This window comes from Anthonomus grandis, chromosome 4, assembly GCF_022605725.1.
Source record: "Anthonomus grandis grandis chromosome 4, icAntGran1.3, whole genome shotgun sequence".
NCBI classification, from domain to species: Eukaryota; Metazoa; Arthropoda; class Insecta; order Coleoptera; family Curculionidae; genus Anthonomus; species Anthonomus grandis.
Window position 1 is genome coordinate 28,127,129 of NC_065549.1, and position 16,882 is coordinate 28,144,010.

The following is a 16,882-nucleotide window of genomic DNA, read 5'->3' on the forward strand; positions in this document are numbered from 1 at the left end:
TGACAGCCCCGATCTCTGTGTCGGCTGGAAGTGTGTACCTTGCCGGCAGGTCCGCAAGACCACCGACTAGTTCCTCTCGAAAGTGGTCCCAGTCAGTGCACCTTGGGTTTCTGTAGGCTGGGGTATCGCACCGAGCCTGCTTCTTTAATTCAAAAAGAATGTGCCTGTGGTCCGACATTGCGATCTCGAGGGACACTCTCCATGAGCTGAAAAGGTTCACAGTACTAGGTGAACAGATAGTAAGGTCAATAATTGATTGGCCCCTATTGCAGTAGAAAGTTGGAACACTGCCTCGGTTGAGTAGTTCTAGGCCATTTGAGCACATGAAATCAACCAGGGAGCGGCCCCTTGGGTTCTCATCTCCGCATCCCCAAAGGCCGTGATGTGAATTCGAATCGCAGCCCATGAGAAGCGGGAGACCCAAGTCTTCACAGTATTTGACCACCGCAGTGACGGCCGGGGGGAGTGATTCAATTTCGATGGGAAAGTAGGCAGAGCAGATCCTTTCCCGTGTCCATTGACAGTTTGACGGCTACTAGGTCCCTTGTACAGAGACCTGAGAGCAGAAAGCACCGCACATTCCTAGTAAGGATGATTGCGCGGGGATTCTTACAAGGTACATGTTTATGTATTGTGCCGCCAGTTAAACCCAGGCCTTTAACAGAGCCCTGGTAAGTCCAGGGCTCCTGTAATAAGGCGACGTCGATATGGAGCTCAGTGAGCCTTTTGCACAGAACAGCGGTGGACGCTCTTCCATGCTGTAGATTCGCCTGCAGAAATGTTAAAGGCATGCTGTATGGTGTGGGGATAGGTGACTGCCAGCACGCTTAGTCCTTGGAGCTGGAAGGGCCATCGTCTACGGAGAGCCCTGGCCCCTCGGAAGCTGCGGTGTCAGCAGTAGTGGCCTTTTCTAAGTCGGCGGCCGAGGGCCCAGGGGCCACTGTGGAAGTAGCCACCCTGGTGTCATCAGCCGCTTTCTTGCTCTCGATAAGGGAGACAGAGGCCCTGGTGATGCTATAAAATAGCGATCCCTGTCTCTCCCTTCCGAGGTTCTTAGCTTCTTCCTTGCGCTCCCACACTCTTCACTGGGAGCACGGGAGGCCAGGATTTTGAAGCTCCAGAAGCCTCAGGGTGTCCTTGTCAGACTTATGTCTAATACCCGGGATCCTTAAGATGGCCCGGCGTAAGCGAAGCGTGGAGGGATCCACTGTTGTCAGTGTGACCCCCTCCCAAGGGGAAAGACTTGGGAGTGCCCGACGGAGCCACTCCAGACTTTCCTGGTTCGCGGCCGTTAACAGAATGTGGTTCCTGATCAGCCGCGGTGGATGGAATTGCAGTGACTGTGCCTCACTGCCGGACGAAGTCCGCAGTATGGCCTCAGTCACCGAGTCCACGAATTGTAGCATCTGTTCGCCAGTGAAACCGACCTCGGGTTGTCCCGTACGGCACACTGCCAGCTGCAGCTTGGCGCTGCCGACCGATCGCGCATAGCTGACTTGAGGCCGGGACTCAGCGGTCCGCGGTCTCTTAGCCCCGCCAGCGCGCTCGGTAGGCGTAGACCCGGGTGTCCTGAGCCTTTTGGTGCCTGGTCCCTCCTTAGTGGAAGCCCCAGGCTTGCAAGCCTCTGAGGGAGTAGGTGCCAGGGCCGCCGCGGAAGCCGAGCCCAGGGAGCCCTTGGCCTCTTCTGCAGCCCTAGCCTTCCTTCTCCTTCTTTTCTCAGAACCGCAGAGGTTCTTTCTTTTCAGCTGTGACCTGTTGAGAGGTCCAGGTAGATCGTCAATGTTGGCGTCGGGGATTACCGAGTTCCCTGCTGAGACAGAGCCCTCGGGGGTGGGAGAATGAGTGGGCCCATCAGAGGAAGGGCCCGCAACAGGAGCTGAAGGAAAGGTTGGCTCTGATGTATCAGAGCCCGCCATAGTGGAGGGGAAACGAAGGGGAGAAAGAGTTTTTTTGATTTTTTGATGGTCCATGTTGGTCCCACGAGTATAACGGAATAGCGGTCCACCCAGGCAGAGCCGTTTACCTGGGTAAGGCTGGATACTCTGGAAGGTCGCCCGGTATTCCAGAGCGAACGTCTGCGACCGTGTTTTGCCCCACGGCCATTCATCCCTCGGCACGTTGCCTACACACCTTGGATTGGGCTAAAGAAGAAAAGAAGACACGCAGGAAAAGACGAACACTAAGAAAGAAGAACAGCAGGCCGAGGGCGGCAGATAGTAAGCAGAAAGAAGAGAAAGCAGAGGCACACCCAAGAATAGCGGAAGAAAGGTGTGACTCTAGTCCAACAATCCCAAGTGTTATTGCCGGGGAGCTTATCGACGTCCAGTCTAGATCTACAGGATTTAGTTTCAACAGGGTTACCGCGTAAAGGATGCAGGCTAGGCCTGCACACTCCCGATCATTGACGGGAGTATCCTGTAGTCTTGGTAGTTTGATGACTATGGAGGTGCTAGCCAAGAAGAAAAACAAAAAGGTCTCCGTGCAGGTCCAACAAACTACCCAAGAGGTGTGCTAGGGACCGTTCAGCCTTACGCCGATTAGGGCCCAGACCACCTCTCCAACCCCGGCACACTATGTTAATCTTAGACTAATGGATGCCTAGAATAAGCCTAGCTGCAAACCATAGGCGAGGTTGTTTGACTTCACCATCTTTCAAACAATGATGTCAAATCGACTTTCCAATTTTTCATACAATATATTATTATATTTTTCTTAAACCACTGAATATTTTTTAATGTGTTGTATTTTTTAACAGATAAGAAATGTACTCTTTAAAAGTTTCGTTTATTTGCTGACTAATATTATATACTTTAAGAATAATCAACAAATTTTTCAGAATAAAAAAGGATTCTTAACAAAAAAGTTATTTAAAAAAAAGCAACTTGGCAACGTAGAATACCTCTACGTTTACAATGCAAATATCCGATGTTGCCACTTATTGCCACTTGATATTTTTGCATGTGTGAAGCTAGCTTCCGATCGATATCCAACCACATGTATGAAGCTTGTATGGTGAAAATCGGAGTCGTATGTCGGCCATCTTACTGGCATTCTAAAACTACGACACGATTACTCGATTTGACTGATTCTAAAATAAAATGTTCAATCGTGAGGGTCCTGCGGATTGCCTAGTTTTTAGCAATTGGTCGACGACATGCTTGGGTATATCGTATGCACCAGACGATATAGCTTCTTCCTTATTTAATACGTGCATAATGTAGCAGCATCCTTTCTTAAACATATTTGTTTCATTGATTGTTTACCAATAGTCATACCAAGTTTTCATTTGTATCTCAAGAAGCTTTCTTAAACACAACAACTAATAAATCTAATTTGACCCTATTTCACACAACCTTCTGTTAATAATAGAGGCAAAGGAAGAAAAGTTACCATTGAATGGGCAGTTTTGGTATGTCAAGATTTTATGCCACAAATGCTTGTTTGTTGGACATTTTAAATTTGGAATTAGCGAAACTACTGCAGGTCGTTGGATCCATAAAATTGCTGAAATTATCGATAATCACCTTGCTGACCGAATCATTAATTTTCTAAATATCAGAGATGAGAGACAAATTAATAAATTAACATTTATTAATTTGTCCTTGAACCAATTTCCCTGCTGTTATAAGTCCTATTGATTGCACCCATGTTGCCATATTAAAACTAAATATAGATGAACACAACAAGTTTTTATGATTTTCCATTAATTCAATTATTATTATCCAATGGGTAGTGACGGTTTTAAATTACATTTTTTTATTTTAAAGAAATAATGTAGGCATATATTTAAATAAAAAAAGCACGGAGGCGAAAAAAATTAACAAAATAAATAAAAATTCTTAGTGTTTATAAATAGAAAAGACAATTGACATTTCCATGTGTCAAATATTAGGGAAAATAACAAATATATACCAAGAAACCTGAATCAAATCGAATAAAACGAGTTTAGTCGACGATTGCAATTTAGAACCTTTAGAACCTTTTAGAACCTTTCTCGTCACGATTGAGTCGCAATCGAATTCGAAGTCGCGATCGTGTCGAGATTAAGTCGTGATTTTAGAATATCAGCAGAATATAATGGTGGGACTGATGTTTATGGCGTAACTGTCAAGTGTTCTTTGATGGTGTAACGTTAATATTTCTGAACGATTGGTATGACCCGACAAGGAATAAAACTAGTACAAAAAATTAATAAAATAAAATAGTAAGTTAAACATCAAAACATTCATGTTTAATTTACCTATCTGGGGTGTTTACCACGATCCTTGTGGAGCTCATGTTTACAGTTTCATGCTCATGTTGGCTGTCTTAAACACAATATTGCCGTTCTTCATTTTCTTCCTAACCTCAATCCAGTCATCTGATCCCCCCAGGACGATTGGGGTGATTTTGGATCTGACCTCTACATAGGTAATTGGAGCCTTTACAGCAGGGGTGAGAAGTACCTTCTTATTGAGATTAGGTGTCGCAGGAGCCTGCAGAACACTTACACTAGGATAAGTGTTGCACTTACGCTTTTCTACCCATCTTTCTGTTGCAGGCCTTTTGGTAGTCTATTTAGGAGACTACATTAAATTGCAGTCAGCCAGTGGCGAAGCGTACGAGTAGACAAGGTAGACACTGTCTACCCAAAATTATCCAGTTATTTGTCATTAATTTATCACGTAATTATTTCATGTAATTGTTAAATTAAAATTTAAAAAAAATTAAGACAGAACGTAGTCGCTATCCTTACTATTATTATATAGTATCTAAACATGATTAATCCGAAGGCGCGCACCGGCTGCCGCACCGATTAAGATAAAAATACAGGGCTGACACTCAATTAATGTATACGAGTCCCAGGAAGACACATTGATATTTGTCTTCCGAAATTTGGAGCATATCGAACCAAATACGCATCAAGCAGGCTACAGAGGTCCGGCCGCATTCAGATTTTCAAATTTTCAAAAAGGTGTCATTTACTAAACTTGGCTCTGTAAAAAAAAATAATGAATTTAAGACAATTTATACATGTTCGGAAAGGGAAACAGGCTTTCATGCAAAATTAAAAAATACAGGGTGTTACATTTAAAATTTTTGAGAAATCGGCCTTTGAAAATCATCAATTTTTTTCCTCCTATTTCAGGTAAATTTTGAAACTTGGCAACACTGTCAAAAAAAACTTTAAAAATATTGATGAAGTTCTGTGAAAACCGCACATTGTTGTCATTTTTCGTTCTCGACTTATAAGCAGTTAAAGTGTGTCAGTTTATAAATGAACACCCTGTATTATTATTGCCAAGATTTTTTTTTTGTATTTGATTCTCCAATCAAACCCAATACAATAATTATTATTCTTAGTTTACCACCTTAGTGAGTGAGTAGTGACTATATACCAATTTGACAATATACCAATAGTGACCTTTTTAAGAAAATACAATTAGAATTTTATTAATTCATTAATGTGTCTACCGAAATTCTTTAATATATCATATAGCAATTGACATTGAATTATACGATATTGAATTATAAGTATAGGACGTTCTTTATAAATTACGGTAATAACCTAATTCATGTATCCGACGTGATCACGTAAGCCTTACAATATTTTTTTGTTGGATAAATAATGAATCTGCCCTTAATATAAAACTAGCTGAATGCCCGCGGCGTTGCTCGCGTGAAAATAAAAGAAAAGTCGAAGAAGGCCTCCAATAATAGTAAATGCAATCCACAATTGCCACGCCGTTTTTTCCAATAATAGTAAATGCAATCCACAATTGCCACGCCGTTTTTCTTGAGGTCAAGGGGCGCGAGTTTTGTGGTTGATCAAGACTGGTTTCTTTTAAAAAAACAACTTTAATATACAGGACGACTTTTTAATGTACAAAGGTTGATACAAGAAAGAGAAGTGTTTACAAAATTAGTTTAAGGTATATTTATAAGTTTAAAAAGGCGTTGGCTACATAAGCATAAAAGTTACTAGCTAAGGTCCGGTTAACATGCTTGGTAAGGGCTACTGGTCACGTAACTCCTCCCCTCTGAGTTGGAGAACTATGAAGGTAGTCAGAGTTCTCCTGGAAAATCGGTTAGTTTAATGTTCTGGACCGTTTCTTCCGGGGTTGTCTTCAAGAATTTTCTCTTCATCCAGCATGTTTTATATAATACATAAATTCCTAAAATTATTATAATAATATAAAGTAATATAGTATAAAAACTAACACTATTTATTCGTACAGCTGGAATTTCCGAAAATTCATTAAGTTTTTGCTTTTGTATTTTAAGGGTATTTAAAACTGTTTTTATTTCATTACTATTTATATTTTCTAGTTTTAAATCTTGAAAGTTTATTTCAGAGTCAGCATTTTCAGAAATATTAAAACTTAAATTAGGTAATTCTATGTTTTTAAAACTAGGTTTTGCATATTTAAAGCGGTGTAAAATAGTATTTTTAATATTGATTTCACAATCACTATTTAGTTCGATTAGATAGGTGCCATTTAAAGGTATATTGTCTTTATTTCCGTCACAATTCTGGATAGCAACAACTGCACTTGGCACTACTACAATGTATTTATTTAATTCAATTCTGCGAATGTCTATATCTGGAATCTTTATGGGAATCTGGCTGCAACTGGAGGTGTTTTTATCGTACTGTAACAGCTTTACTTCGCATGGAGCTAGGTTGTCATTTTTTGTTGTATGGAGGTCCAGGCATAAGTATTCTTGGTTGTAGACCTCTTTGCAAGCGTCATTAACAAGTACGTAATTTTGCTCATTTAAAAGAAGGTATTTGGAACTCGGAATAATTGTTTTAAAGGTATTTGATAGAGGAGTAGGAACGGAATATAAGTGATAATAATTGTATCTATTCTCTTCGACAATTGGAATTTCTAAAATAAACGTAACTTGATTTTCTTTTGTGTAGCTTTTGATTTCTATGATTTTTTCGTAAATTAAAATATTCTCTACAATGCTCGGAAAAGGGAATTTTTTATTGACTAGATGTTGTTCTACACTTCTAATTTCATTCAGTAATGTTTTTGGATCAATAATTGCATTGTGAAAGGTATTTATTTTGGAGAAGGTTATTCCTACTTCAGTTCTTTCTAGAATATCATATATTATTTGAAGAGAAGATATTAATTGAGATATAATGGTTTGAGAATGTAGAAAATGATAAGTTATTAGGTTTTCATTATGAGTTTCTAAAATAAAACGTTGTAATTCTTTTATTTGATCACCTAATATTATTTGATTTCGTTCTAATGTTTTTGTAGTATTTTGAAAGTTTAGTATTGATTTTTCAAAAAGAGTTATTTGATCTTTTACAAGAGTTTTGATATTTTGTTGATTATTTCTTAGAGCTTCAATGGCTTGATTAAAACGTTCAGCGTCATTTTGATCTAAATTGCCTGTTATTGATTTTATAATTGATCCAAGACCATCTATTTATCCTCTTTTTGACTTTCTATTAAAATGTGGATTTATTTGAAAAATTTGAGATTGTATTTTATTTATAAGAATTTCTACAATGTGGTAAGTGTTATAAAATTCTGTTCCTAAGTTATGTTCGTGAGTATTATTCGTAATTACTTCTTTTATGAGTGTGTAGTAAACTTGTAATGACTTAAATTGTTTAGTTATGTTATTAATGTCGTATATTTGTATAAAAGTCCATGAGTCTATTTTGTTTTGAGCATTACCCAATTTTAAAGGGAGTATACCAGGATTGGAATTTAGATTGTGGATGATTGGTGTTTTTATTCCTGCTGCGATGCTGCAAGTTATGTTCGTGAGTATTATTCGTAATTACTTCTTTTATGAGTGTGTAGTAAACTTGTAATGACTTAAATTGTTTAGTTATGTTATTAATGTCGTATATTTGTATAAAAGTCCATGAGTCTATTTTGTTTTGAGCATTACCCAATTTTAAAGGGAGTATACCAGGATTGGAATTTAGATTGTGGATGATTGGTGTTTTTATTCCTGCTGCGATGCTGCAGAGGGTTGATCTGTAACAACAGGGGGCTTTTTAAGTTCTTTTATATGAATCGTTTCATTTTTATTATTAGTAGATATTTCAACACAATTTTTATCTAAAATTCTAGTAATTTTATAGGGACCTAAAAATTTGTTGTCTTTTTTATTTCTACCTTTGGGATTCTTTTTAAATACTGTTTGTCCTAATTTAAAAATTTCGTTATTATTACCGTATATATTATGTTTAGCTATTATATTTTCTTTTCCGGAATGCAGTTTTTCTGAAACTTCTTATAAACGTGGGACATTATGTTTTTATGGGTTTCTGTGTAATCACTATAAAAGGTATGGGGCAAAAATATTTCATTGGGGTTTCTTGATAGGGAATGACCAAAAGTTAATTCAAATGGAGTATAATTGGTGGCACTATGAATGGAACTATTATATCCTATTATAGCATAGTCCATTATATTTTTTTGTTCATTAGGAAAAAGTTCTAGTAATATTCTTAAGTGTTCGATAATCGTAGAGTAAAGTCTTTCTACAATACCGTTAGACTCATGATGATTTGGTGTTGTGAAGTGCACATTTATTTTGTGTAATTTTAATAATTCTTTTACCGTGTCATTATTAAATTCAGTTCCATTGTCGGATATTATTTGTTGTGGAACGCCAAAGCATGTAAAATACTTTATTAAAGCATCAGCAATATGAATGGCTGATTTTCCATCTATACATAAAGCTTGGGCAAATTTCGTAAATGCATCTATAATAGTTAAATAATTTTTATTATTAAAAGTAAATGTGTCTATATGTACCGGGTGGCCAACTAAGAATGGACGTCGGCGATATCTCAGGCCCTAATAGTCGTAGCGCCTTGAAAAAAAAAATTTGTAATAAAAGTGGCCAAAAAAAAATACTGGAAATTATTTTGAAGTTCATTGGTCAACCGCTAGAGGGCGCGACAGCTTCTTTAAATCTTAAAATTGCATTTTTGCCAAAAAACCTCCAATAACGTACACCTCAAAATATTATATTAATATTCTAGGAAGATTTCCTCACAAAAAAGTTTCTACAAAAATTTCTGTCAGTTGTCAAATAAAGTGGTGGGGGGCGTTTTTAGCTTGAATAAAGAAAACAGCTGAAAATCAGCTGTGACTGGACCGATTTTTTTTAAACATATTTTTTTTTAAGTCTATTATTGCCTTATTTTTTCAAGCAAAAAAAAAATTCAAATTACTTTTCCTAAAATCCGCTAGAGGGCGTTGACTTGTGACTAACCCTTTCTGACGGATTATTTCAAAAAACTCAAATGCAACTATATATATTTTTTTACGTCATTAAAAGCGGGGAAGAAAACCAAAGAAACTGGTGAAAACGGCACTTCGATATCACTTGTTAAACTAAACTTATTAACAAAATAGTGTCCATTCGAAAATAAAAGTGATAAAAATGCCCATAAATTACTATTTGCTTACACAAGCTGAATAAACTCGTATTAACTAAGTATTTTTTAAAAGAAACAAACTCAGTAGTGTTCTAGAAAATCCGAGATATAGAATTGATCGTTATACGTTTATTTATTACAGGGTGTTAATTAAATAAAGTTGACCAAATTGGCCTATTTTGGGAAAACTGTGCATACAGTTTATGGTTGTTCTATAGGAAAGTTTTAAAAATTTGGCACCATACCATACCATAGAAAAGTTAATTAAAGATACAAAAATAAAATAATTTGACACTTTTAACAATTTTGATGATACCGGATGTAGATGAAAACTTGCTTATTTTAAATAGAACACTCTATAATATGTTATTTGATATTTAAATTCTACATACAATTTTAAGAAATCTTAGGTGGTACAATAAATAATATGTTATACACATAATTTATTTAGTGCCTCCCCAAATGTTCAAAATGCATTCCATCATTTTCTATGCACTGAAACATCTTTTGTTCGGTAGACAAAGCTGCAGTCTCTACCTCAGCAAATGAGAGAGTCTGCATGCAATCCCTAATCCGGCCAATCATATTTTGTCGCGTCGTAGGTCTTGTTGCAAAAACAATTTCTTTAACTCGACCCCATAAATAAAAATCCAGACACGTTAGGTCTGGTGATCTAGCCGGCCATGGAAAGGTACCGCCCCGTCCTATCCATCTACCAGGGTAGGTAGCATCTAAAAACTCCCGAACATTTCGGGCGAAATGTGCTGGACAGCCACCGTGCTGGAACATCACTCGTTGGCGAATTTCAAGTGGCACATCCTCTAATAAAATTGGCAATTCCTCCCTTAAAAACTGCAAATAATTTGCACCATTTAGTGCGTTGTTAAAAAAAATTGGCCGATAATTCGACCTCCTAAGATTCCTGCCCAACAATTTAAAGACCAACGGCCTTGATGCTGGACTTCTCGCATACAGTGCGGATTCGTTGGTGACCAGTAATGAATATTGTGGAGATTTACGCCTCCATTGCTGTGAAATGTAGCCTCATCTGTCCACAATATGTTTGAAAGCACCTGAGGATCCTCTACAATCATACCCAAAAGCCAGTGACAATGGTCTAGCCTTCGGTCAAAATCTTGTGCACTTAATTCTTGATGCAGGACTAAATGATATGGATGAAACCTGGAACAAGATGATGACTGCTGATTCAACAGAATAGACCAATCTGGTGCTTTTCGTGTAAAAATTAATTAATTTTACATTTAAAGCATCATCATCAAAAAATGAACTCTCCTTAGGAAAATTAAGTCTCATCGCGTATAGTGAAGATTAATATCCAAAAGATCGCTTACCTGTACTCCTTAAGAATATTCTGAACAGTAGTTCGATTTACTCCCAGGTCGTGCGCTATTGTTCTAGTACTTAAGTGAGGATTAATCTCGACGTAGGCCAAAACATTTATTATGTTGTCTTCGGTGCGTCCCCTGCGTTATCTCCGAAACACGGGGAGCCGAACGTTTCCAGTCGTTCGCAAACGATGTATGATCCGAAGAAAAACTTTTGCAGTAGGATGGCGTCTATCAGGATACTGATGCGCATACACCCTTGCAGCAACTGTGGCATTTCTCATACATTAAAAATGAGTACCTATTATGTCAAACGCCTCTTCGTTTGTGTAAAGCATTGTTAAACAAAGCAATACGAAAAACAGAGATAAAAAGTTAAGGAACAAAAAACTTGAACAAAACACAAAAAACTGGAACAAAACAGGAAAAACTGGAACAATACGAACAACTGGCACAACACGAAAAACTGGAACAACACGGAAACTGGAAAAACAAAGTTCACAATACGGCGAACTAACAAGAAAACTATTGGATGTTATTAGCGAGACTTAAAAACGCTTTAACAATCGCAAGAAGAGACGCTAAAATGACATTTAACTGAAATATTTACATATTTTGCTTCCATGGTTACCTGCCACTTTTGTTTCCATAGCCTACTAACTCAACTTTCCTATGCACAGTTTTCCCAAAATAGGCCCATTTGGTCAACTTGGTTTAGTTAACACCCTGTATAAATAAACGTATAACGATCAATCCTGTATGTCGGATTTTCTAAAAGAGTACTATGAGTTTGTTTGTTTAAAAAAATACTTATATAAAAGGAGTTTATTCAGTTTGTCTAAGCAAATAGGAGTTTATCGCCATTTTTATCATTTTTATTTTCGAATGGACACTTTTTTTTTATAACTTTTGTTTAAGAAATGATATCGAAGTGCCGTTTTCACCAGTTTTTTTGGTTTTCTTCCCCGCTTTTAATGATGTAAAAAAATATATATAGTTGCATTTGAGTTTTTTGAAATAATCCGACAGAAAGGGTTAGTCACAAGTCAACGCCCTCTAGCGGATTTTAGGAAAAGTAATTTAAAATTTTTTTTTGGTTGAAAAAATAAGCCAACAATAGACATAAAAAAATATGTTTAAAAAAAATCGGTCCAATCATAGCTGATTTTCAGCTGTTTTCTTTATTCAAGCTAAAAACGCCCCCCACCACTTTATTTGACAACTGACAGAAATTATTGTAGAAACTTTTTTGTGAGGAAATCTTCCTAGAATATTAATATAATATTTTGAGGTGTACGTTATTGGAGGTTTTTTGGCAAAAATGCAATTTTAAGATTTAAAGAAGCTGTCGCGGCCTCTAGCGGTTGACCAATGAACTTCAAAATAATTTCCAGCATTTTTTTTTGGCCACTTTTATTACAAATTTTTTTTTTTCAAGGGGCTACTACTATTAGGGCCTGAGATATTGCCGACGTCCATTCTTACTTGGCCACCCGGTACAATTTCAAATGGTCGCGAAGCTGTTTGCGTCAGCATTAATGGTACGTACGGTGTTTTTCGGGCGTATTTTGAGCGTTGACATATTTCACAAGAATTAATATACGTACTTACAGATGTTTTCATATTTTTCCAATAATAGTTCCTCTTAAGATATTCAAGGGTTTCGTTAATACCGCGATGGTTAGTTTTACCTTCATGATGGTTTTTAATTAACATGATTTGTTCCTCTAAGTTTTTAATGGTATTAACACGTTTTGTACATCTAATTATCTTGGGACCTTTTTCAGAAAAATATTTAAGATAAACGTTACAAAAATCTATGTATAATTGGTCTGTATGAAAATAAATGCAATATACATTTTTCGTGTCAGTATTTTCTTTTAAGAAATCAAAAATTATTTTTTCGTTATCCTTAGGAGGAATTTTTATTGTTGTTATTTTATGGTTTTCATAAGTATCACGAGATATGTGTATTTGAGGGTAAATATTAGGCATAACGATAATTTGATTCACTTTATTATTAATAATTTCATCGTATATTTTAATTCCGTCATTCGTCGTAAAGTTAGCGGTAGAATGCTGAGTAGACCAGTGTGAAGTTCCGGGTTTGTTTATTATGTCTGGTGATTTTAATTGGATGTCAGATATTATGTTTATTTTCTTTCGGATGTTAATATTTTCATTATGTTTCGGAGGATTTGTTTGTTGTTGCGATTCTAATAAAGGATTTTGATAGTTTTCTAAGGTTTGTAAGTTTTGGGAAACATTTCGAATAGTATCTAATATTTCTTGATCTATGTCACCTGGATTATTTTCGATAGATGCTGTTTCTAAGGCGTTTAAATTAATCCTAGAAAGACAATCGGCGTTTGTATTAAATTTTCCTTTTTTATAAACTATATTATAGTCAAATTCCTCGAGTTTTAATCTCCATCGAACAAGTTTTGAATTTGGTTCTTTAAGACTGAAAAGATAGGTTAAAGGACGATGATCTGTATAAATTGTAAATTTTCTACCAAAGAGATAGGGTCTGAAGTGTTTACAAGACCAAACAATGGCTAAGAGTTCTTTCTCTATAGTAGAATAACGACATTCGGTTTCATTAAGTGTTCTGGATGCATAAGCTATAGGTTTATCGTGTGGAATAGTACCTTGTGAAAGAATAGCTCCTAAAGCATAATCGCTAGCATCAGTGGTCAGAATAAACGGTTTGGAAAAATCGGGGTACATTAATATGGGATCATTAGTTAAAATTTGCTTGCAGGTATTAAAACAATCAATAAATTCTTTATCATGAATGACTTTACCATCCTTTTTAAGACATTTAGTCATTGGCTTGACTATTTTAGCAAAATCTCGGATAAATCTACGATAATATCCAAGTAAACCTAAAAAACTTTTGATATCTTTCGGTGACTGGGGAATTGGAAATCTTTTAATGGCAGAGATTTTGTCGGGGTTTGGTTTTACTCCTTGGGGTGTGATAATATGGCCTAAGTATTGAACTGTGGTATGAAGAAATTCGGAGTTATCTAATTGAAGTTTAAAGTTACTTTTTCTTAAACGATCAAAAATTGATTTTAGTCTTGAAATGTGTTCTTCTAGAGAGGTGGAAAAAATAATAATGTCGTCTAAATAGACTAAACATATTTCATGCTGAAGGCCTCGAAGTATGTTATCCATTACGCGTTGAAAGGTTGCCGGGGCGTTTTTTAAACCAAAGGGCATGCGTTTAAACTCGTAATGTCCACTTTCGGTACTAAAGGCTGTCTTAGGGATATCTGAATTATCGACTTCGATTTGGTGGAATCCACTCGCAAGATCAAGGGTAGTGAAATAGTTAGCTTTACCTAGTTTATCTAAAATGTCAGTTATGTTGGGTAGAGGGTATTTATTGTCGATTGTTTTTTCATTTAGTTTCCTAAAATCAATTACAAGTCTCCATTTTTTCTTTTTTGATGCATCCATTTTTTTTGGCACGACCCAAATGGGGCTGGACCAGGGTGAGTTACTATCTTGGATAATACCTTGTTTTAACATGTTAATAATTTGATCTTTTACTTCCTGTCTATGGACTTCAGGTAATCTATAAGATTTTGTAAATATCGGGGATTCGTCGGTAAGTTGTATCTGATGTCTTATTTCGTTTGTAAAACTAAGAGGGATTTTATCACAATAGAAAATATCTCTATATTCGAAACATAATTTTCTTAATGCGTCTTTCTCTTCTTTATTACAATGGTCTAATCTAAGGTTCTTTAAATTTTCTTTTAGATAGTTATCATGTTCAAGAGTTGGGTTAAAATCTACTTCCATTTTTTCAATGAAATTTACGTCGATTAAATTTAATGGTTCTGTTTCAAAAGGTTCTTGAATATTTATTTTTATTGGAATTTCATTTGAATTTATTAGAGAGGTTATAGCAAAATTATCTTTTATATTGACTAAGGCTTTTGGCATTTCTAAACCTTGTTGAAAAGAAAAATAGTTTAATATTCCTATACCATTTCTTTGTGTTACAGGAATTTTTATGATCTTTTGTACTCTGGGTTCAATAGTTATCGAATAACTATTTATTTTATTATCACTTTTTTCAATTAGTTGGTCGAAATTTTCAGGTTCAAAAATAATTTTTATTGTTGAATATGGTGTCTCTAATTCTTTAGTATTCATGTTAATATTAGCATTTAATTGTTTTAATAAATCAATGCCTATTAAACCATCGAATTTTTCGCTAAATTTAAACAAAAAGAATTTGTGATATTCTTTTAAATTGAAAATTTTAAAAATGGGTATTTCGGCTACTTTATTGTGGTAGGTTATATTATGTGCTGTTTGAATATGAAAGTTTTCTTTATATATAAATTTTCGATAAAATTTGTGAGCTATTTCTGGGTCTATTAAAGATTTTGTGCTGCCTGTGTCAATTAAAAAATTTGCATTAATCTGTGGTATAAAAATATACGGGAGATTTGCTTTGATTGCATTTAAATTTATTATTAGGTCAGGTTCGGTTGACAGACATTGTTGCAAAAATTTTCTTTATCGTCTAAATCGTTTTGATTTGGGTTACTGGGTAAAATAACGGGTTCATTGACATTTGCTGAGTCAGTGTCTGTTGGGAATGTATCAAAATTTTTATTTTGTTCCGTCACAGCATAAGGCATATTTGGATAAGGATTATCATATACAGGGTATGAATAATTTGGGGGTTCAGTATAATCATAGTAAGATTCAAATTCTTCGTTATCATATGGTAATTGTGGGTTGGAATACATATAATTATTATCAGAATAATAATCATTATTTTTATATGGGTTTTCAAATTGCATGTTGTTAATAATATGTTGGTGATATAATTCGTATCTAGGTCTTTTATTCGGATTAGGTTTTAGATGTGTATTGCCAGATGATGTGTCCATCGGTTCTGGTTTATCTCTTTGAGGTTGATTATTATTTTGAAATTGTTGAGGTCTTTGCAAGAAGTATTGTCGGTTTTGTTGATTGGAATGATTGAAAGGACCAAAATTATTAGTTTGTGGTCGTTGTGAAAATTGATTATTATTGTTGGGATATAACCTGAATTGTCGGGATTGGTTTTCTCTATGGAAATGATTTTGTGGTTGAAAATTTTGATGGGGGTTATAATTCGATTGATAAGGTTGTCTTATAGGAGGGAAATTATTATATCTTATGGGTTGTAACATTGGTCTTTGAAAGTTTTGTTGGGAATACATATTATTTCTCATGGGTGTGTGTCTTGGTGTAAGTGTATTTTGTCCTTGTGTATTTAGAGAATTTGATCTATTAGAGCTATACAAAAAGTTTTCTTCTTCTATGACGAATGCCATAGCTTGCTCTAAAGTGTCAGGTGTTCTTAATCGAATAGTAGTTTGTATAGAAGGAGGTAAACCTTTAATAAAAGTTTTAAGGGCTAAATCATCGTAACTACGTTGTCTAATTATTTTTTCTGCATTAGGTATAGTAAGAGTATTTAATTTAGAAATAACAAGACTACGTGTATCTTGGCATTTCATACCAAAATTATATGGACTCTCGTTTTTAGTTGGTCTTAAAGCAATTAAATCTTGGACTAGGCAATCTATGTCGCGCTGATCTCCAAAACAAAGATTTAAAGAATCTTTTACTTGTTGCCAATCTCTAATTTCTACTCTAGAACCTATCATCATTAAAGCTCTTCCACTAAGTTTTCCTAAAATTGCTCTGAGAATGAAATTATTAAGCTGATCATCATTTCTACGGGCAAAATTTTGAATTAGGCTTTCGCAATTACCAATAAAGATAGCAAGTGTGTAGGGATTACCTTCATAATTCGGAATTGCATCAAGATATAATTTAAATAATTGATAGTTAATGGCTGGTTCAACAGCGGCTGCTGCAGCATTATTTGCTTGTGCCATTTTTTTTTTATTTAAATAATTTCAACTTAAACTTAAAATATTTTTATTAAAATTAAAAAAATTAAATATATTTTTTTTTCAATATACGTTTGAAAATTCTCAATATATCGATAGAAAAAATACAAATATAAATCACTCAAAAGAAATAGATAATTCAATTTGAAAATAAACAATATTACTCACATTATCATGACGATTTGCATTTT

General features: G+C 35.3%; 1 protein-coding gene across 1 annotated transcript in view; it reads right to left on the reverse strand.

Annotated features, from left to right (window-relative positions):
* Positions 1-1,166: 1,166 nt before the first annotated feature.
* LOC126734993 (WASH complex subunit 5) overlaps positions 1,167-16,882 on the reverse strand; it is a 249,917-nt gene continuing 234,201 nt past the window's right edge. The window contains exon 17 of the transcript XR_007660245.1: positions 1,167-1,176. The gene's annotated coding sequence lies outside the window, so the exon portion shown is untranslated. The remainder of the gene's footprint in view (positions 1,177-16,882) is intronic.